General features: G+C 36.0%; 1 pseudogene; it reads left to right on the top strand.

Annotated features, from left to right (window-relative positions):
* The first annotated feature begins 1,225 nt into the window (after window positions 1-1,225).
* Window positions 1,226-21,282, top strand: LOC107865893 (annotated as a pseudogene).
* The last annotated feature ends 1,355 nt before the right edge of the window (window positions 21,283-22,637 follow it).

Genomic DNA, 22,637 nt, shown 5'->3' with positions numbered 1-22,637 from the left:
GTTACGGTAGAGTGGATTGAAGAATGTCAGGAAGCTTTCGACAAAATCAAAAGATATCTATCAAATCCACCCATATTGGTACCACCGGAGCCTGGTAGGCCTTTGATCTTATATTTATCGTCATGGATAATTCTTTCGATTGTGTCCTGGGTCAACATAATGTCATGGGCAAAAAAGAGCAGGCTATATATTATCTTAGCAGGAAGCTCACAACATATGAGGCCAGGTACACTCTTCTTGAAAGGACGTGTTGTGCCATAACATGGGTAGCATAGAAGTTGAAGCACTATCTTTTGTCCTACACTACTTATCTCATCTCCTGCATGGATCCTTTGAAGCATATCTTTGAGAAGCCTATGCCGACCGACCGTTTGGCAAAGTGGCAAATATTGCTTACCGAGTTCAACATCGTATATGTGAATTGAACCGCTATGAAAGCCCAAGCCTTGGCAGATCATCTTGCTAAAAATCCCATTGATGAAGAGTACAAACCATTAAAGATATATTTTCCTGATGAAGAAGTATTGTGTGTCGATAAAGTCATTATAGATGCTGATCTAGGTTGGAAGTTATTCTTCGATGAAGCTGTAAACATGAAATAAATTGGAATAGGTGCAGTTCTTATCTCTGAGGCGGGGCAATATTTTCTGGTAACAGCGCAACTTCAATTTTATTGTACCAATAACATGGCGGAATATGAAGCTTGCATTCTGGGTTTGAGGCTAGCTGCTGATATAAGAGTCCAGGAACTATTAGTTTGGGGGATTCAGATTTTCTCGTCCATCAGATTCAAGGTGATTGGGAGAAACGAGATTTAAAGCTAATACTGTATCGACAATGCTTGAAGGATCTATGTCAACGGTTTATGTCTGTAAAGTTTAGGCATATCCCAAGAATTTACAATGATATTGTTGAAACTTTGGCCATTTTGTCTTCAATTCTCCAACACCCTTATAAAGCCTACATCGATCCAGTGCATATACAGAGTCTTGATCAACACACTTATTGTAATGTAGTTGAAGAAGATCTTGATGGCGAACCTTGGTTCTTTGATATCAAGCAGTACATCCAGTCAGGAGAATACCTAACACATGCCACCAATGATCAAAAGAGGACTACTAGGCATTTGGCTAGTGGATTTTTCTTAAGTGGGGAAATCTTATACAAGAGAACCCTGGATCTGGGACTTTTGAGGTGTGTTGATGCAAAATAAGCTTTGGCAATCATGGTTAAAGTTCATTCCAGAGTATGCAGGCCTCATATAAATGGTTATGTCTTGTCTAAGAAGATTTTCAGAGCAGGTTATTATTGGCTTACTATGGAGAAGGATTCCATTTGTTTTGTTCGAAAATGTCATCAATGTCAAGTACACGGTGATCTGATATGTTCTCCTCCCGCTGAATTGCATGCAATGTCTGCTCCATGGCCTTTTGTAGCTTGGGGGATGGACGTGATCAGGCTAATTGAGCCGAAAGTGTCAAATGGACATAGATTCATTTTGGTGGCCATTGAGTACTTCACAAAATAGGTAGAAGCAGTAACTTTCAAGTTAGTAAAAAAAAGACGGTAGTAGATTTTGTTCATGCCAATATCATTTGTAGGTTTCAAATTCCTAAGATGATCATCACAGACAATGCTGTCAATCTCAATAGTCATTTGATGTAAGAAGTGTGTCAATAGTTTAAGATCGCACATCGAAATTCCACTCCATATCGTCCGAAGGCTAATGGCACTGTGGAAGCAACCAATAAGAATATCAAGAAGATTCTGCTGAAAATGGTACAAGGGTCTAGACAATGGCATGAAAAGTTGCCGTTTGCATTGCTAGGTTATCGCACTACTGTTCGCACTTCAACAGGGGCAACTCCATATTTATTGGTGTATGGGACAGAAGCAGTCCTCCCTGTAGAATTTGAAATTCCCTCTCTTCGTGTCATTGTGGAAGCAGAGATTGATGATGCCGAGTGGGTCAAAACCTGACTGAAACAATTGAGTTTGATTGAGGAAAAAAGGCAAACATCGGTATGTCATGGCCAATTGTATCAGAAGAGAATGGCTTGAGTGCATAACAAAAAGGTACGACCTAGGCATTTTGAAGTAGGTCAGTACGTATTAAAGCGTGTCCTTCTTCACCAGGTTGAAGCAAAAGGGAAGTTCTCCCCAAACTGGCAAGGTCCCTTCATTGTGAAGAAAGTGTTGCCCAATGGAGCCTTATATTTGACAAATATTGAAGGCAAAATGGCAGAAATAGCTATCAATGCTGATACGGTCAAAGGATATTATGTATGATATTATATCCGTTGTTGATTTTATTGCATGTTTAGTACTTGCATTTTTGAAGATTGATATGATGAAGGCTTTTTATTCTTCTATCCAAACATTGTGTCATCCTTTGTTTACCTGTTTGAGCTTAGTTTTATTATTCTTTCATATCTCTCTCTTTGGAATAAAAATAGAGTCAAAGATAAATGTCAGAAAAATAATAATGAAAGAAAGAATTCTAAAATAAAAGAAAAAAAATCAAATCAAAACAAAGCACAAGCTGATGGAACTACGTGCGACCTGATTCTCCTCTCTCGGGAGTGAGATACGTAGGCTGCCCTATTTCGGGCTCGGTCTAACCAAATAAAATTTTTAGAGTCACCCAGTCAACAAAAAACTGGGGCATGAGTTATTGTATTGTTTGAGTCGATTCCAAAAGTTGTAAGTCCCACCCCCACTTCAAATGTCGTTTGAGCCTCTGCCATCCTTTTCTAACCTTATCCAAAAGCCAAGTTACAACCAAAGAAGGTCCTTCAGATCAATTTTTGATAATGTTAAGGCTAAACATGCAATGGATATGATGATACATCATGGGGTACTACTTTTTTCTCTCAGCGTAAGAAATCAGGAAAGAAATGAAAATGAGAGTCTTATTGGTGAAAATCCTCACGGGCATGAAAGGCGATGGTGAGTTGAGAGAAATAAAAAATGAGAGAGTCTTATTGGTGAAAACCCTTGCGGGCATCTAAGGCGATGTGGAGTTGATAAAAAATAAAATGAGAGAGTCTTATTGGTGAGAACCCTCATGGGCACCGTAAGGCGATGGCGAGTTCGAAAGAAAGATAAAAAGGTAAGAGGTTTGTTGGCAAAAATCTTTCAAGATGTCGTCAATTGAATGAGATATATGAGTCCAACGGGTTGAAAGAAGCAGCAGCGACAAAGGCACGAACTCAACAACAAATGGGAAGTTTGGATAGGAAGATCAAGCAGCTTAATCCAAAAATGCATGTCATAGTCATTGGAGTTGGTTGCCATCTTCAGATAAGTTTTCTTCTTTGTTAAAAAAGGGACATTGCCCTTTTCTTTCATTTACATATTCATGCTTTTGTCTTTTTATGTCATTTATCAAAATAAAAGTCGCCGTCATTCCTTTACGTTTTAAGTCAAGTCTGTGTCAAAACAAGCGAGAAAGAATTTCAAAACTTGCTACCAGTCTTTCCAATTGTATGAGAAAATGCCAAGGATCAGCACATGAAAGAAATAGGATCGTAATTCAACACAAAGCAAAAGAAGTCTATCAACCAACAGGTTGCTGGATTCATGGGAGTATCAAATGTCAAAAGGTGTATCTCAGAGGCATGGTAAAATAGATGCTTAGTATTTGAGTCAAAGGCATTTCCCCGATCTGGTCTGGGTCAATGATGCGACAAGACAGGGGCAAGTGTCAGCAATTTGAAACAAAGATAAAAGGAACAACTGCTGGAGCAAAATGCCTGGAAAGCCAAGTGCTGTAAACCACCACTAAGTTTTCAACTAAATTTTTTTTTTTGATGAAACAGGGGCAAAGTTTTGTTCATTGAGTTCAGCTATCATTGTAAAGCATATCCATGGAAATTTACTTTCTATTCAGGACCCTCCTGAAAAATGGGACTTTACTTTCTGTTCAGGACCCTCCTGAAAAATGAGACTTTACCGTCCTGAAAAATGGGACTTTACTTTCTGTTCAGAACCCTCCTAAAAAATAGGACTTTACTTTATGTTCAGGACCCTCTTGAAAAATGGGATTTTACTTTCTGTTCAGGACCCTTCTGAAAAAAGGGAATTTACTTTCTGTTTAGGACCTTTCAAAAAAATGGGACTTTATTTTCTGTTTAGGACACTTCTGAAAAATGGGACTTTACTTTCTGTTCAAGACCCTCCTGAAAAATGGTATTTTACTTTATGTTCAGGACCCTTCTGAAAAACAGGAATTTACTTTATGTTCAGGACCCTCCTGGAAAATGGGACATTACTTTCAGAAAAAATGAAGTCTCTCTTTACCTTAATATTTGTTGGGATAATATTGTTTCTAGTTTTTATTTTGATTTCAGGAGCCCACCTGAAGAACAGAGTGATGAATCTGTAAGTTAGGAGCCCACCTGAAGAACAGGGTGATGGAATGAGAAATTGAAGAAACTGTAAGTCAGGAATCCCCCTGAAGAACATGGTGATGAAATTAAAGGACAAAAATGGAAAATCAGAAGCCCGCCTGAAGAGCAGAGCGAATAAATGAAAGTCAAGCAACGAAGTGAAGCAATGGAAAATCAAGCAACAAGCTGAAAGAAATTGCAAGTTAGGAGCCCGCCTGAAGAATAGGGTGATACAACTCTATTCAAGAGTCAAGGAAAGCTGCATAGATAGAATTTTGTAATTTCATTTATCTTTTAACTTGTAATTTTCGTTTTTGATGCAATGACAGATCTGCGGACCAAAACCTCGATGGAACCTCACTCGACTCTCCAACTCGGTATAGTCCACCTCCTTTCGATCCTGTAAGATACCGATACTTGATTCCCTCATAACTTGGGTAGTAGGGCATTCGTCAAGACTCGGTTGCCCTTCTTCTTTCTGTTTCTTTCCTTGAATAATGATCGGGACAAAATTCTATCTCATTTTCTACTTCTTTGTATGAAAACACTCGGTGTTTACATTCAAAGGGGGCATGATGTAGGCACATAATTTTGTCCCGTCGAAAAACAAATGAATAACCACCTCATCTTTTACTTATTTATTAATTCCTTTTTGTTTTTATCCAAATAACAAACCCTAACTGATTTTGTCTTATCTAATATTCCAACAACCCACCCAATCAAAAATAAGACTCCTAACTTTTACCCCTCCAATTAAAAAACAACTCCTCCCCCCCACTCCCTCATTTTCTTGTCCAAAAAGAGATATAACTAGAAGGAACCTTCTAGGAAATTTCCCTATGGACACCTCACTCATGGACCCTACTTTTTTTTTCATTTGTTTTCATGCTAACATAGACTCCACTCACGTGAGGGACCTCACCATAAATACTAGAATATACCTTCACTAGAGGAGATAGACATCACCATCTTCCTTCTGAAAAAAAAAAAGATATACATACAGACAGAGGCACGACTTCTGGCTCCTCTTGATCTTATCATCATCTTCTTCATAAAAATGGAGAATAGGTCATAGAAATATTATTTTTTTACTTTCTTTCTCCTTTATTTAACGACACACTCTATTGAAGCACACACACACATACAGAGATCGGGAAAGGGGAGATAGAGAAAGACTTTTTTGGCGAGTCTTTATCGGAAGACGTTGCTGCCGTCCCTTCTTCTCCGGTTCCGTTACCTTCTGAGCATGTTTGAGCTCGCCTGAGCTCATTTGAGCTTGCCTGAGCTCCGCCAAAATGAACCAGTCGCTGCCATCTTATCTGTGGCCAAAAATGAACGCTTTGGGTCAGTTTTGGCAAAATTACGCTGGAATAACGCTGGAAATCAGCCAAATATCAGTCAGTTTCCTTACATATTTCAGTGACACCCATCGAAAAAAATGGGTTGCTCATTGTTGAGGTGTGTTCGAGTTGCGGGTCCGGGTTTGCGAAAAATAGTGAAGTCTATTACCGAAGTTGGATTTCATCATTGACGTTCGGTTTGAGGTTTGAGGCGCGGAAATGAATAAAAGCGGCATTAAGGTCCACTCTTCATCCCCTTTTCCATTAATTAATTGTTTTACGCTTTATGTGGTAAAGTTGTTGGTGTTTGAATCTTATTTTGCGTTGATTTTGCTATGCTTTATATCATCGTGATTACTGTTGTTGATATTGATTGACTGATTCATGTGAATAGAGTAATTGAAAGATTTGAATTCATTTGGGAATAAGCGGGACGGAGATTGAAAGTTGATAAAGTAAGTATTGTTGTTGATTCATAGATGTCGTCGATTGTGATAGTGCCATGATAGGGAGATTTGGGTAGGCAAATAGTAGGTTCGGATAGGCAAATTTCAAGAATTATGGAATATGGAATGCTCGAAACATATTATGAATGGCTCGATTTTATTTCTTTTGGATCAAATGTATTATTTGGCCGGGGAATGCCCCGAGGTATTTGTGTTTATTCACCGGGGAATGCTCCGAAGTATTTTTGTACCTGAAAGACGACCGTGATGAAGGTCCAAGGCGTCGGGTAGCATGGGAGCGTAATTAGGATTTGGGTAGGTTAGAATAAGATTTATATTTTTGCACTTCTTTTTTATTTTAGACTGTATAATTGGACTGAACATTATTTTGGGGATTTGTTTTGGATTTGTTTGTTTGATTGATCATTTTATTTGTGTTTGGTGTGGTTTATACATTCATAGTGTTCAAATTAGCCGATATACTCCACCAAGCGACCGTGGTCAAACCACGGGATCGAAGGGTGCCTAACACCTTTCCCTCAGTCAACAGAACTCCTTAACCAGAATCTCTATTCGTGGATCAGTTTAAAAAAGTCAAAAATAGTTTTTTGAAAAAGGATTCCCAAAGGTGACTTGGCACACCCAATTATGCCAAGTGGCAACTCTTTTTTTAAATGTAAATAATCCTTTTCGAAACAAAATTTTCATTTTTTGTCAATTTAATAAAAAACCCTTTCGAACATAAAACGATATCTTTCGGAGTTAAAAAAAGTGGTGTGACATCCTTCTGTTGCAACAGATGTAGAGTATGTTGCGTTAGATGTGAAGTCAGTTGCGTCTGATGTGGAGTATGATACAATAGATATGGAGTCTATTGGAATACATAGTAGCCTTGCTGGTGGTTTGGTTTGTTCCATCAGTTGCTCCGTCTGCTGCAAATCAACAACAGCATAAACTACAAACAACAAAAAAAAAACATCAACAATAAAGAAGACAACAACATTTGTTCCAACAACATCATCAATAACAAAGAAACATACATCCTATGTTCCAACACCATCAACAACAAGGGACGGACCCACACGGAGTCCTCCTGGTGCGCGAGCACAAACTGAACTCGTATCAAACTTTATATATGTATATGGAAATAAAGAAAAAAAAGTATATAATCTAATCAGTGAGCACCCATAGTAAGAGTTGTTTGGTTAACTTAGCTGTTGTTTATGGGTGCTTAAGGCTATTTATTTCTTTTGGTCTTGAGTTCAATTCTCACTCAGCACATATTTTTTTAATTTTGGTAACCAACTCTTCTCTTCTTATTCACTTTAAACTTTGTTTTATTTTTTTCTCCCTTACTCCTTGTGTTGATTGTTTGGACTCCACTGTTTTTAAGCTAAGAAGCACCCACAGTCTAAAAAACCTGGATCCGCCACTGTCAACAACACCACACCACAAGTTCCAACAACTCTAACCTAGCCAACAACATCAATAACAGCTTCAACATTAAAGAAACAAACAAAATACATAAAAAAATGATACTGCCAACAAGGCTTTTAAACTTCTCCCAACAGATGACTTTTTTCACATCTTATAATAAAAATTCTTGGTTGGTTTATTCAACAATTAAAAGTTCCTTCAAATTTTTTAAATAAATATGATATGGGAAAATGGTAATTAAATAAAAAAAGATGTAAATAAATTGCAAGAATAAGACGAGAATGAAAGAACAATAGTGAATCATATCATACCTTAATGTCAAAAGGGGGTCAAAACAACAATTTCAGTCGAGAAATCTAAGATATGGATATCGATCGGTTAGATCCGAATGAAAATTTATGAGAAAGAGGAGAGAAAAAAAAGGTTGTGATAACCCTAAAGAGGATAGAAAGAAAAAATATAAGAGATTTAGGGCTGAAGGAAAGGAGAGGCGAGATGAGATAATTCTAATTTCTAGATGTACTACCCTTAATATTAAATGACTAAACAAAGTGTATTTATTCAAATTTGTATTTTCAAAGCATAATTAATAAGGCTAATTTGGTATAGTATAATAAACCCCTAATTAATATTTTCTTAATGGGAGTGCCAAGTCAATATGAAATAGAAGAAGTATTAGGGGTTTCAATATTCATTAATTAATATTCACTAATAATTTGATGGGAACGAGGAAGAAAATGAGTGACATTGAAAAGACAGGAAAAGACTACTCAATGAGATTTTTGAGTTATCCAATAAACATTTTTACCGACTTTAGTAGTACTACTGCTTTATCTACTCGGACGGAAGCTTGCTTTAAAACTAAAAGAAAAAAAATATTTTCAAACAGATATGTCGTCTGTTGCAACAGATTTAAATATCTGTTTGAGAAATCCCAATATCTCAGTCATCTGTGACAACAGATGGAAATGTCATTTGATAACTAAATTAGAAACGTCATCTGTTACAACAAATATCAATATCTGTTTGAGAATTTTCAACAGCTCAGTCATCCGTCATAACTGATGCAAATGTCTATTTGATAATTAAATAAGAAATATCATCAGTTGCAACAGATATTGTTATCTGTTTGAAATTCTCCAACAGCTCAGTTGTTTGTTGCAACAGATTTCATTGCAATTGATTCAGGAGGAAGTAGGGATGAAAGAATAAGCTCCCCATTAACTTAATGTTATGATTAATAATAGTTCCTATATTGATCTAAGTGGAACGGGAGATGAATGAATGAGTTCATAGGGTCAACTATAAATCCAATTGAGTCATTGCATTTGTATGGTGTTAGTATTACGTTCATCCCAACTCGAGTCGTCGATCGATCACTCTAGTTTAAAATATGTTCTCATTAACTTAATGTTAAGATTAATAATAGTACCTACATTGATCTAGGTGGAATTAGGGATGGATGAATGAGATCAAAGGGTCAACTACAACTTCAATTGAGTCTTTTGGCAATTGCATGATGAGACGGTATTGTATTCCTTCCGACAAGAGTTATCGATCGATCACTCTGAGATGAACCGATTCTTACTACCTCGTATGTTCAACTAATACCTTAATTGAATAATATGAGACTAGGGGTGAGTTTTCATAGGATCAACTACAACTTTAGTTGAGTCTTTTGGCAAATGCATGATGAGACGGGACTGCGTTCCTCCTGACAAGAGTCGTCGATCGATCACTCTGAGCCAAACCGATTCTTACTACCTTATATGTTCAACTAATACCTTAATTTATTGATCTAGGAATAGGGGTGAGTTCTCATAATGTCAACTACCATAGATGACAACGCCTATTTGATAATTTATAATAGATGGGTAATCTGTCGCAACAGATGACTTAATCTGTTTGATAGTTTACAATAGATGGGTGATCTGTCGCAACAAATAACTTAATGTATTTGATAGTTTACAATATATGGGTAATATATTGCAATAGATTACATAATCTATTTGATTTGATCCAACAGAAAAGACATCTGTTGCAATAGGTTGAACATTTATTTATATATAATTCAATTGAGTTCATATGTTAGACTAATACCTTAATTGAATGTGGTTTCTTATAGGGTCAACTACAACTTCAATTTAGTCTTTTGGCAATTGCATAACGAGACGGTACTGCGTTCCTCCCGACCAGAGTCGGCAATCGATCATTCTGAGCCGAACCGATTCTTACTACCTCATATGTTAGACTAATACCTTAATTGATTAATATAGGACTAGGGTACTAATGCCTTAATTGAATAGTCTAGGACTAGGGGTGAGTTCTCATAGGGTCAACTACAACTTCAATTGAGTCTTTTGGCAATTGCATAATGAGACCGTACTACGTTCCTCCCGACAGAGTCTTCGATCGATCATTCTGCGCCGAACCGATTCTTACTACCTCATATGTTAGACTAATACCTTAATTGATTAATCTAGGACTAGGTTACTAATACCTTATTGAATAATCTAGGACTAGGGTTGATTTCTCATAGGGTAAACTATCGATTAATCTAGGACTAGGGGTGAGTTCTTATAGGGTCAGCCACAACAGATGGCAGCGCCTATTTGATAATTTACAACATATGGGTAAGCTGTTGCGACATATGACAATCCATTTGATAATTTCCAGCAGATGGGTAATCTGTCGCAACAGATGACTTAATCTGTTTGATACGAATTTACATCAGATTTGTAATTTGTTGTTACCTAATCTGATTGATAATTTACAACAGATGAGAAATCCGACGCAACATATTGAACATTTGTTTTTTACAATTTTAATTGAGTTCATATGTTAGACTAATAGTACCTAAATTAATTAATCTAGGACCAGGGGTGAGTTTTTATAGGGTCACCTCCTAGAGTACTCAATCAACTACAACTTTAATTGTTTTTATACAATTTCAATTGAATTATCCTTTTGGCAATTGCATGATGAGAGGGATAAAAATTACGCATATATTTTATGATATTCATGGTATTTGTAATGTATTTTTTAAAATCTATGCATACATCAATTGTAATGTAATTTTTGTTTTTCTTTGTCGGTAGGTAAAACATGTCTCCCAAAAGAATAGAAAGTGAAAGTGGATCAACGCCTGACCACTAAAAAAAAAGGCTACAGTACAGAGGGATTCGAAGAAGCTTCCTGAACAATCTTAGTCAGGGAAAAGTGAAGCTGAGGAGAGATGTGAAAACAACATTGAGGGAGGTGGACAAGGTTCCATAGATAGTGATGAATGAAATGAAAGTGAGAAAGAGGAGGAATTGGAGAGTGAGAAAGAGAAAGAGGATGATCATTAATATGATGATAATAGATCACCGAGCAAAGAGCAACACCAATATTAAGGAGGCTGATCTCTTTAACCCTCCGGATGATGCAGTACATCTTCTTCAAGTAAAATAATTCTACTCAAAGATAAGAAAGATATTGAACAGATGTTATATCTGGTGTAACAGATGTTATATCTAATGCACCAGATGGGACATCTATTGCGATAGGGTATATCTTGCATAGATTACCTATTGTTGCTTTGGTTTTCTGAACCCAACTCCTAAAATATTAACCATCTACTACAAATTATACAATAGATGTTTAATCTGATAACATATTATTTATCTGTTGTGAGGTACGGATCATCTGTTGCATAACTGATTACCCGTCTTGTCCAGCTATTGCAATAGATGATTGATATTTTGCATTAGATTATCCATATGTTGCTCTGTTTCTCTGAACCAGACTCAAATGGATTTTAACCATGTACTGCAAACTATGTAACAGATGGGTGATGACTTCTTATATTACTCTAGGTCATGTTAATACTATTGCAGACCCAACGGTGGAGTTAATAAAGAAGGAATTGGCTGGAGTAACAGCCATAAGAAGAGCAGTTAGGCAAGGTCAGGCTAATGTTGAGGCTCTTCATGACCAGCCTTTTAATAAGGCAGATCCGGGTGCTTCTTCTGGTGAAGTTGTTGGTGTTGGTGGAAGGTATGCTGATGCTGATACCACTCATGATGATGAGTATGTTGATGCATAAGAAAGAATAAATATATTCGAAAACACCCCTTTTCGCCCTTACACAGGTCCCTCTCACCCCTCTCCACCCTCGTGTTCTCATTACGAATGAGATGAGTGCAAGGACAGACAGGATAAACTCTTTGAAAAAGTAGAGGCTATCTCTAAAGATATCGAGAAATTCAAATCCAAGAGGTGTGTCATACCATCCAAGAAGGTGAGGGAGCCACACACTCCTACAGCGTTGGTTAGAAAAAAGAAAAGAGCAATTAGAGATGTACTCTCGGCTCGAAAATCAAAAGAAACTATAATTCCTCTCTCTCCAAAAGCTGTTGAAGTTCAGGAGCCAGTCAAGAAGGTGGACGTATATGCGGAACTTGGAGCCGAAGAGAAGAGGGATCTGCGACAGGCCAAGAATACTAAGCCAGGCGCACCAGATTACCCCAGGCCTCCTTTCCCACCCCAAAACTTCCAGACTATGACTGGTATGCATATGCCGTATGAGGACAAGACAAGTTTACTTTTCCTAACCTAGCCCTTCTAATCTACCCCATGAAGAAGAAGCTACGCAACAGATTTCACATCTGTTGCAACAGCTGGGTATACTGGTGCAACTGGTTGTGGTTCTGTTGTAACTTATTAGCCATCTGTTGCATAAGTTGCATTGGAGTATTGTTTCAGAAAACCCTATGCAACATATGGACCATCCGTTGCATCTTTACAATTACTAACCTATTTAAAAATTGACTTCTTATCTCACAACATGTTGACATAATTCTCTGCCTCATGAGGAAAAGGCAATTAACGTACCGGGAAGCTTATGACGTTGTCGATAGGATAATGGACCTCGACTTCTGCAAGAAGCTCAAGAATAGGTACAATCAACTCAATGGAGAGGCGTCAGCCCTTGGCGTGGGACTTGATTTCCTAGTTCCTACATTGGTCTTAGATGAAGAAGAAATATTAAGATATGTTAGAGGGGATAGGCCAAATCCACACGACAAGAGCTGGACCGAGGCAAAAAGGATTCTTGCAGTCATTAGCATGAATGACATGTATTATTAGGCTGTTGAGATGCTACTCAAGGAGGGAAAGATCAATGTTTATGACTCCAACGTACCTCTCATCGATGATTTCAATCTTTTTCTCCTCGTGGTGCCACTGATGGTGCTGTTTCCCTTCTTGTTGAGAGAGAGTAAACTAATGAATCATTTACCAAAGGAAGTGTTGATGAAGAAATCATGGGATTTTAAAGGTCGAAATAGGGGAATGATCCTTCCAAAAGATGATGCCGCTAAAGCAAGCGGCTTGCACGTTCTTGCACACATAGAATATTTGCTGACCAGCACAGAAATGGCCGAGCCAATGACTTTTCTGTGCAACAATGCTGTGGAAAACCTGCAAGAGGTTTGGGCTTATGGGGTACTAACTGGACGCTTGAAGCCTGTGTATATAGAAGAGCCTGTGAAATAGAAATTTTTAATTTCAAGTCACCCTTTACTTTATTACATGTACATGTAGTGGAAATAATTTTTTTCTGGTGAAAGTTGAGTTTTTTATAATGTAATAGATTAGATTGTCAATCTGTTGTAAAATATCTTTAATCCGTTCTGGCAGATAGTTTATCTGTTGCAACAGGTTGGTCATCTGTTGCACTATGCCAATGTTATTTCTATGAATAATCTAATAATCTAAGTCTAATCTGTTGCAGTAGTGGGAAGACCTGTTTGATAATTTCCAACAGATGACCTAAAATTTTCAACATATGCCTAAATCTTTTTGATATTTTCCAACAGTTACACTTGAATATCCATGTGCTCATCGACAACAAACCAGTAGCAAATACACACACCACTATGAAAATTTCAGCAATTAGGCTTCAATATCCATGTGCCCAACAATACCAAACCAGTAGCAATAACGGCAATAATGTAGTATCTTCTTGCTCGATTTTATTTCTCTTTAGAAGCCTTGACTTTGTTCAACAAACCCCAGATTACGCGACTTGCTTGTGAAGGGTGTCGTTCTTCATCTCAATCAAAGTAATTGCATCCACCAATTTCTATATATATAAAAAGAACACAATTATAAAATAATTACAAGTCAATAATTAATCAACTAATTAAATAAAAAAATATTACCTTTGAAATCTTACAAGTAAAAAACCTACGACCCCGATTCTGTTGAGTCCAAGAAGTCTTTAACAGAGCTTCATGACCGCACTTACTATATCGAAAATCTTTATCATAAAAAATAGTGGAAGATGTGCTCGACATTGTCAAGGTCAGTTCAATTGGAAAAAATAAAAGTAATAATTTAAAAAATTTAGATAGATAAAAGAAGATGATAATGAAGAAGAAGATTTGGGAATTTAGGTTTAAATTTTAGGAGGAAGATGAATATATAAGACAATTGGGGAAAAAAATGACTGTTGAGGGCCAAGTGACGGCAAGTCAGCGAAATGTGCCAGACTGACACTGACACATTTGATGCCTATTTTATTTTACGTGTTTAAAATGAACATGTATACTTGATGCCTATTTTATTTTACGTGTTTGAACTGAACACCATCGATGGGTTGCGCCTTTTTTATTTCAATTCAATTCACTTTAACCTTTTTATACGTAGTGACAATTTTTTATGTCCAACAAAAGTTGATTTTTTATAATGCAACACAGATTCTACGTCCGTTGTAACAATTATCCTAGTTGTTCTAACATATAGTTTATCTGTTGCAATAGGATGGTCATCTGTTGCATTATCTTGATGTTTTTATCTAAAGTCCATCTGTTGCAACAGTGGGAGGACCTATTTGATAAATTCCAACAGATCACCTACCTGTTGTAACATATGTCTAAATCTATTTGATTTTTCCAATAGATGTGTCGTCTGTTGCAACAGATACATTATCTGTTGCAATATTTGAATCTCATATTCCTTTTTAATTAATAAGTTCAAATCTAAGGAATAAATAAAATTTGTAGACAAAATAAAATAAATCAAAGCCTTCATAAATTAGCTGAAATAAGTCAATGAATAAATGAAATGTAAAAAAACTATTATGGGTACAGATCTCAACAAATACATCTATAAAAATTTAAGTATACTGCCAAGGATTGTTTTGACTGACTCAAGCTATAAAGATCTACTCAGTATGGACAAGTTGTTCTTCATCCGGTGCTATGGTCGTGGATCTTTATTGTTGCTTGCGTACGATTTCTGTGCTTTCTGTTTTCTGTATTTCTATAAAAAGAGTAGCATGTTGTCAATGCTGTTTAGTAGTAGCTTCTTCTACATACACCTGGAAAGTCAGAATTGGTTAATGCTAATCACGGAGATACAACAAAATGGAAAATAATAACTCATCTCTTCTAGCAAATCAAACAGGTCTTTCTCCCGTTTTAAATTGTCGCAAACATATTATATTTCTGTTGCAACAATGAATTAACTGTTGGGATAAATTTCTACATGAGGAAGACCCTGTGTGATAATTTCCAATGGATGAACCATCCGTTGCAACATATGAATCATCTATTGCAGCAGATAGGTCGTCTGTTGGTACAAATAAAAGCTATACAAAGAGCTGTTTGATTTGCTAAAACAGATGAGACATATGTTGCACGAGATAAAGTATCTGGTGCAACAGGTTAGTCAACTATTGCAACAGATGTATATATCTGTTTGATAATTTTCAACAGATGTGTCATCTATTGAAATAGATATGTGTCTGTGTGTTTTGTCAGTTGGAAGACATATAATATATTCACCTTCTTCAGCTCGTGCTGCTCTCCTTGGACATTGTACGTTGCTCAGTTCAACACACAGACAGAGGAGTTACAATTTTGCTTTTTTGGATGCCTGATAATGCCCTGGAAATCACTCTCCTTCTCCTCTTAGCCCTAATCTCTAATGGAGCGGATGGAAATAAAATTTTCTTTGATGGAATGAGACCCCTCTTAGATGTCAATTCCTTTACAGAAGCAGTTAATGCATTAATAGCATTAATCACTACATCATGTTTCGCCCTGCAGTCTTGACATTTGCACGCAGAACATTCGCTGGGAGAGGCAAAATCTGTATAACCAGTATGATAATACTCATAATGGTTTGCTTTAAATACTGTAAGTGGAGCATCATTAGCACCAACAGCAGCACCACTACCACCACCAACAACTCCATCAATAACAACAAGCCCACCATCCAAAATTATTTTTCTTGTAATGGTTATTGCTCCAAACAATTTCATTTTTATTCTGTCGATGACCTTAGGGTCCGATAAAGTTTGCACAGACCGTAAAGTAAGAAAAAATGACATCTTCAACTTTCAATTGGTCGGAACTAGCGACGGATGCACATTCTAACATAAATCATTACATATATTAGAATGATGATTATATTATTAAAAAAAACATTAATTAAAAGAAAAAATTAATTATAATTATACTTACTGCATCCTTCAGGGGGTTGAAGAGTTCAAGAAATTTTGCATTTTTATCAGTTTTGACCGACAACCATCTCAAGATTCTTGGACAGAAAACTCCTTCCTGGTAGTTCACTTGTTGTCTCAAATAAGGAATGGATTCAAACGCCCAAGCCGATAAAATAATGTTAATAAATCAAAACCATTATTGAGTGAAAAAAATGAATGATATCATAATAGAAGAAAGAAACATTTACCATGAAAGCCCATGGGAATCCATATAAGTTGACTGCCTTTGGCGCTAACGGAGTCAACAAATATTTGACAGTCATTTTGAAGCTTTCATACCCCCATGGATAGCTGTTAAACGCCTCAAGATCCTAGGAGCGCTTTATTAAACCGAGGCTTATGTTGTTGTTAACATCTCTCGCCCAAAGAATATTATGTACAAACAAAACCAAGCACAATGGCTGCTTGTGATTCTTTGAAAGTCCTTTACCTTTCAATGCTTCTATTAAATTTTTGTTTTTGAAGCTTGGACCAGCAATGGACACCAGGTCATTATGATCACACGACTTGCCTTTTCCTTTTTTGGGTGTGCGGGGTGCTTATTTTGGGTTAGAATAGGTATAACTTGAGAAGAAGGATAACATTTTAGTCCAGTAACTATGGCAAACTCCTTCCAACCAAAACAAACAGGCATGCCACAATAATTTATCCACACCTTATTCATCTTATCTTTGTTTTCATACATAAACCTACGCTTGGGAAGTTCATATACCATTTTCATTTGGAAACGAGCATTGTTGTCCTCCGGCAAATCAAGATATTTCCCAAAGCAGCTGTCCCTGAAATAAGCATCCAATTTTTGTTCTCGAAGTATTTCTGAAGGCATCGAAAGATTTTCCCATAGCTGACTTAACCACGAAATCACCCGTTAAATCTGCGGCACCATTGTACTGCATTTTCACAGGATAATAATTAATGCTGATGGATTTGATCAGCTCTTCAGTGGAAGGGCTATTAGCAGCTGCATCATCTCTTTTGAAATATTCCTCCTCCCCGTATTCATCATATTCTGCTCCCGATTGAGATAACCCTTGTAAAGCAAGCTCATAGACTAGTAGATGTAGCCTAGCTTCTTCACTTCTTCCTTTACTTGGACTTGATTCGGTTTCTGTTTTTTTGAGAACCATATTATCTAAAATTAACAGGAATATAAAATAATATATTATTATTGATTAATGCATCATTAAAAAGGATAACAGTAAATTAAACAAGCAAAACAGTAAAATAACAGTTGCAACAGATCACCAATCTGTTGCACCAGATAGTATATCTGTTGCAGCATATAACCAAACTGTTGCAGCGGATGAGTAATCTATTGAAACAATACAAAACATATCCCTCATCTTTTAAGACAGATGAATGATCTGTTCAATAGATCACACAACTGTTGTGACATCATCTGTTGCAACATATGAGTGATCTGTTGGAATAGTTAAATAATCCATAGCAACGGCTGAGTAATCTATTGCAATAATACAAAATATATCACTCATCTGTTGAGAAAGATGAATGGTCTGTGTAACAGGTCACACATCTGTTGCAACACATGAGTGATCTGTTGTAATAGTTATCAACGTTCAATATTGTTTAGATTTCTTCCAACATAGGATCGTCTATCGTGGCAGATGAATGATCAGTTGAAAAAATCAAGTCTTGGACTTTTTCTGTAGGAAGAGTTGGTAGGATTTTATCCAACAGGAGGTTCATCTGTTGCATCAGATCATTAATCTGATGGTTCTTCCATTGCACCAGATCGTTAATTAGTTGCATCAGATTTTTTATCCAATGCTTAATCTGTTGCAACATATGGTAAAGTTGTTGCATCAGATATTTAATCTGTTGCATCAGAATTATAATCTGATGGTTCCTCTGGTGCATCAGATGGTTGATCTGTTGCACTATATGATAAATCTGTTGCATCAGATGGTTAATATGTTGCACCAGATGGATAATCTATCGAAGGAAACAGTAGCACGATTTTGTTAAACAAAAAACAGTAATTTCACCATTTTTACCAAGAATAAGAACAGAATAAATCAAACCAAATTGTCTTTTATTTTTATAAACACAAACAATAAAAATCAAACTTAAAAAAAAATGCAACAAACAACAAAATATCATAATTCACTTCGAAAAGAGAAGAGAAGAAATACCAGAAATTAGGGTTTTATTCAGACCGCATTTCAGATTAGTGCAACAAATATTGAAATTGTTAACCAATACTATAAGAAAAGTTGGCTCAAGTTCCTCGTTTTCTTCAAAACTAAAAAGGCCAGAAATTTTTACCTGTGAAAGAAGAAAAGGAACGATAAAGAATTCGAAGCTGTTGGGGCTGGAGAGCAAGGCTTTCACGTCGATTGAAGTCGAAAAGAAACTCGAAGCCCAACTATTTGTAGTCGGATGTTGAAGTCGTCGAGGATTGAAATGAAAAATTTGCAGAACAGTTGGTTAGGAGAGAGTTGAGAGAAGCAGTCAAGAGAGGGATTAGAGATAGGTTAATTGAATTGAAGAGGGAAACTCAAAACCCAACTATTTGTCGTTGGAGGTAGAAGTCGTCGCGGGTTAAAGGGAGAAATTTTGTTGAACTGTTGGTTGAGAGAGAGTTGAGAGAAGCTGTCGAGAGAGAGGAGAGAGTGATTGATTTGGATTAAAGAGGGTGTGGGTTGAGTTGATTTTTATTTTTAACAAGATTAGAAAGTTTTAAAAATATTAATCAAGTTCACAATTAACTTAATCAAGTTTCTTAATAATGTTTGATCTTATCTATTGATCAATGTCACCAATCCTTCGTTCAAGACTTAAAATATCTTTCCTTCAATTTTCTCTAGATACAGCTTAAATGGATGTAAGACTTGATGCAATATAATATGCTATTCCGTCCTAACAATTTTGTGTTTGACCTGTTGGTACAATAAACAAGTAGTATTATTTAAGTCGAATACCTCTCATTAATCTGCAATAAAGAATTAAACGAATTAATTATTCGTAGTGTCTGGACAATAATGGCCCGAGAGGAACTAAAATAACTTATCTTGACACTTTTAAATGGATATCGCTGTGTGGTCAACCATTCTGATCTAACGACTAATCTTATATAATATTTCTCCGTTTCATAATAAATGAATGATTACATTTTGACACATAAATTAAAGAAAAAATATTAAAAACATAATTTAACACAACTTTTTATTTTTACCTCAAAAAAAAAAAAAGTTGACCTTGTAATACATTTTCAAAAAGTTAATTGGTTGTCAAATCATAAGGGTAAATTTGGAAAGAAATTCAATGATTCACTTATTTTGAAACACCAATAAATAGCCCAATAATTAACTTATTGTGAAACGGAGGGAGTACTATATAATATGTAGTTGTCTTACCTTAAATTACTACTCCCTTCGTTTCACAATAAGTGAATTGTTGGAGCAATTTTAGTGTTTCAAAATAAATGAATGATTCACAATTCAAGGTAAATATTGAATTTTTTTTTCAAATTTACCCTTTATTAAATGTGCATTGGGAGTAATGTATCATGTGTCTTTGCTTTTTGAAGAGGGTAAAAATGAAAAAATATGATAAATTTATATCTTTGTGTTTTTGTTTTTTTTTTAATATGTGTGTCAAAATCTAACAATTAACTTATTGTGGAACGGAGGGAGTATCAAAAAGCTGCAGGTCCTCGGTAATGCTAATGCATCTGTTTTGAGGGTCTACTAGTAAAGTACTACACCCGGATATGTTGTTATTGTATTTGGGTTCTGAATCTAGTGATCATCACTTTCATCTTAGGAACTGATTGGTCAGTTATTACACAATCGGTAGGATCATTTGTAACATGTATTTTGAGATACAGAACGAAAAGATTACTTGCTCTAATTTTTTTCTTGCCCTTTGTTTGATTGCACACCACTTGGCCAACTTGGACACAAAGAAATGGGCAGATGCCGTCACTGCTCTTGTCATAGAAATCATCGAATCGGCTTACTAAGTCAAAAAAACGCAAGTACAATTTTATAATCACATTTCGATTCAAACTATTAGCCTTGTTTTAACTTCGAGCAAATGGAAGATGCGTGAAAGTTTCTCAACATATCTGTAAATATATATATTACCAAAATCATATGTCAACTTAGAAAGTAAACCAGAGTTGGGAAAATGGGAGAAGAAAACAAGGTAACTACATGGAATGTGGCTTAGCCCTTATGTGAAGAGAGTAGAACTGGCTCTCAAAGTCAAAGGCATAACTTTTGAGTATGTAGAAGAAGATCTTAGCAACAAAAGTCCATTGATCCTCAAGTACAATCCAGTTCATAAGCAAGTCCCTGTTCTTGTTCACGATGGAAAACCAATAAATGAGTCGTCTGTCATTCTTGAATACATCGATGAAACATGGACGAATGGACCTAGTCTCTTGCCAGAAGATCCTTATGAGAGATCCAAAGTCCGATTCTGGGCTGCTTATATCCAACATGTAAGATCACAAATCCATTTTATGTTTATGGATCCATCCATTGGAAACCCTCCTAGACCCCACTTTATGAGACTATATTGAGTATATGTTGTTGTTTTGTTGTACAATAATTCAGAGTCTTGAAAAATACACGTATTTCAGGTGATGGAGTTCATGCTCAAGATATTCACAGCGGAAGACCAAGAAAAAGCATGCGAGGAATTTTTTCAGAAACTCCGCGTGCTTGAAGATGGAATGAAGAATATGTTTCCCGGTGGTAGTCCCATGATAGAAGATGGGAAGATAGGACTCCTAGACATCATGATCGTCGTAGCATTTGGCATGTGCAAAGCACAGGAGCAAGTGTTTGGAATAAAATTTCTGGATCAAGAGAAGGCTCCCATGATACACTCATGGGTGAACAGTCTACTTGAATTGGCCGTGCTTAAAGAAACTGTTCCCCCTCATGACAAGGTGGTATCATTTCTCCAAGCTTTCAAAGAAAGAAGCCACTAATGCTCAAGCTCAGTGAGCTTCTACGCCTTCTGTTTTAATTTCTTCTTCAACTCGATCGTACCGTCTTAATTTGTACTGGTGCCAAAATTTATCATGGTTTGATGTAATTCTGCTATATAATAAGGCTTATGGCCATCTGATATATTTCAAATAGGCTGCTTTCCTTTGGTTTAAATTTAAATCTGAAGTATATACATTGCTGACAAACACTTCTACTAGCTGCATGCTTTTCTACCATGTACAGTATGTATATTTTTAGGTAAAACTTATTTTAAGCTCAAGATTATTCAACTCATTTCCTCATGATAGAACATAAATTGACAGACTAATAACGAACAACAAATACTTTGTCAGCGGGAACAAATGTCCAGTCTATTGCAGCGTCTTAGGCGAATCCAAACTAACCACTAGGAGAATTCTTACGTCTAGTTGCCTTTGACACATTTTCTCGCATTCGCCAGACTATTCAACAAAAGCATTTTCTTAGGCTGCAGAAAGTCCAGACTATAGGGACTGGGGTATAACGACAATTCACTTTGACACAATATTACCAACTATAGCAACAGTAATTTGTTTAAATGCTCAAGCCATCACCTCAGAATTCTATTAGAGTGCGCAACGACCACAAACATACCCAGTATATTCCCACCCAATTCTATAGAGTGTGCAACTAGTAATAACTTGAATGTCAAAATTGTTCAGAAGACATAAATCAGAAAGTTCCTTTAAATCAGCTCAACTCTTAGCTGCCAGCTTTTCCTTGGCCTTTTGGATCTTCAAAACCTGCCTCTTAAAACATAGATTTTCAGAATATACAATTCACATATTGTATTCAATCTAATAGTCCATAATATTATAATTCAATTATTCTTGCTGTTAAATATATCCAGAACAAGTAAATATATGATTGCAATGACCAAAAGTCCAAAAGTATACAACATGCATTTTATGCGTTGTTTAACTTTTTAATGAATAAATTTTATTCTTTTGTGTTGATTAGTCAATTAAGTATTAGTTAAGTTGCTTGAGATTAAAGTCAAGATTAAAGTTTGATATCTGCAATCTAAAACTAAATTAGAACGGAGACTCATACTTTACACTCTCTATAGCTTTAACACTTAGATAAAAAGTCCTATTTGAGGAAGCATGGGTAAAGGTGTTTGGTCATAGGTGTTAGGATATACTATTCAGCATGTAATTTGTGTTATAGTATTATATTTTCATCCCATGTAAAGATTATTTATTATATTAATAAAATTTTTATTTGAATAGATCATTGTGTTAACATGTGTGTCCTTTACTTATATAATAGACAATTTTGTGTATGGAGTATTTTAGCTCGTGCACGGAAGATTAATATTGGATGTTCTTATAAGTAATAAGTTAACGTTCACAATCAAAGATGAGGTAGGACAAACATCTTGATGATTGTAGCATAAGATTAAATATAATTTGATCTTAATTATGGGAGTGGTAATATTCCAACTTCTTGTGCTAGTACATTTC

This window comes from Capsicum annuum, chromosome 3, assembly GCF_002878395.1.
Source record: "Capsicum annuum cultivar UCD-10X-F1 chromosome 3, UCD10Xv1.1, whole genome shotgun sequence".
In the NCBI taxonomy this organism is placed as follows: Eukaryota; Viridiplantae; Streptophyta; class Magnoliopsida; order Solanales; family Solanaceae; genus Capsicum; species Capsicum annuum.
Note: the sequence above shows the minus strand (reverse complement) of the source record. Positions and strands in the feature narration are given on the sequence as shown.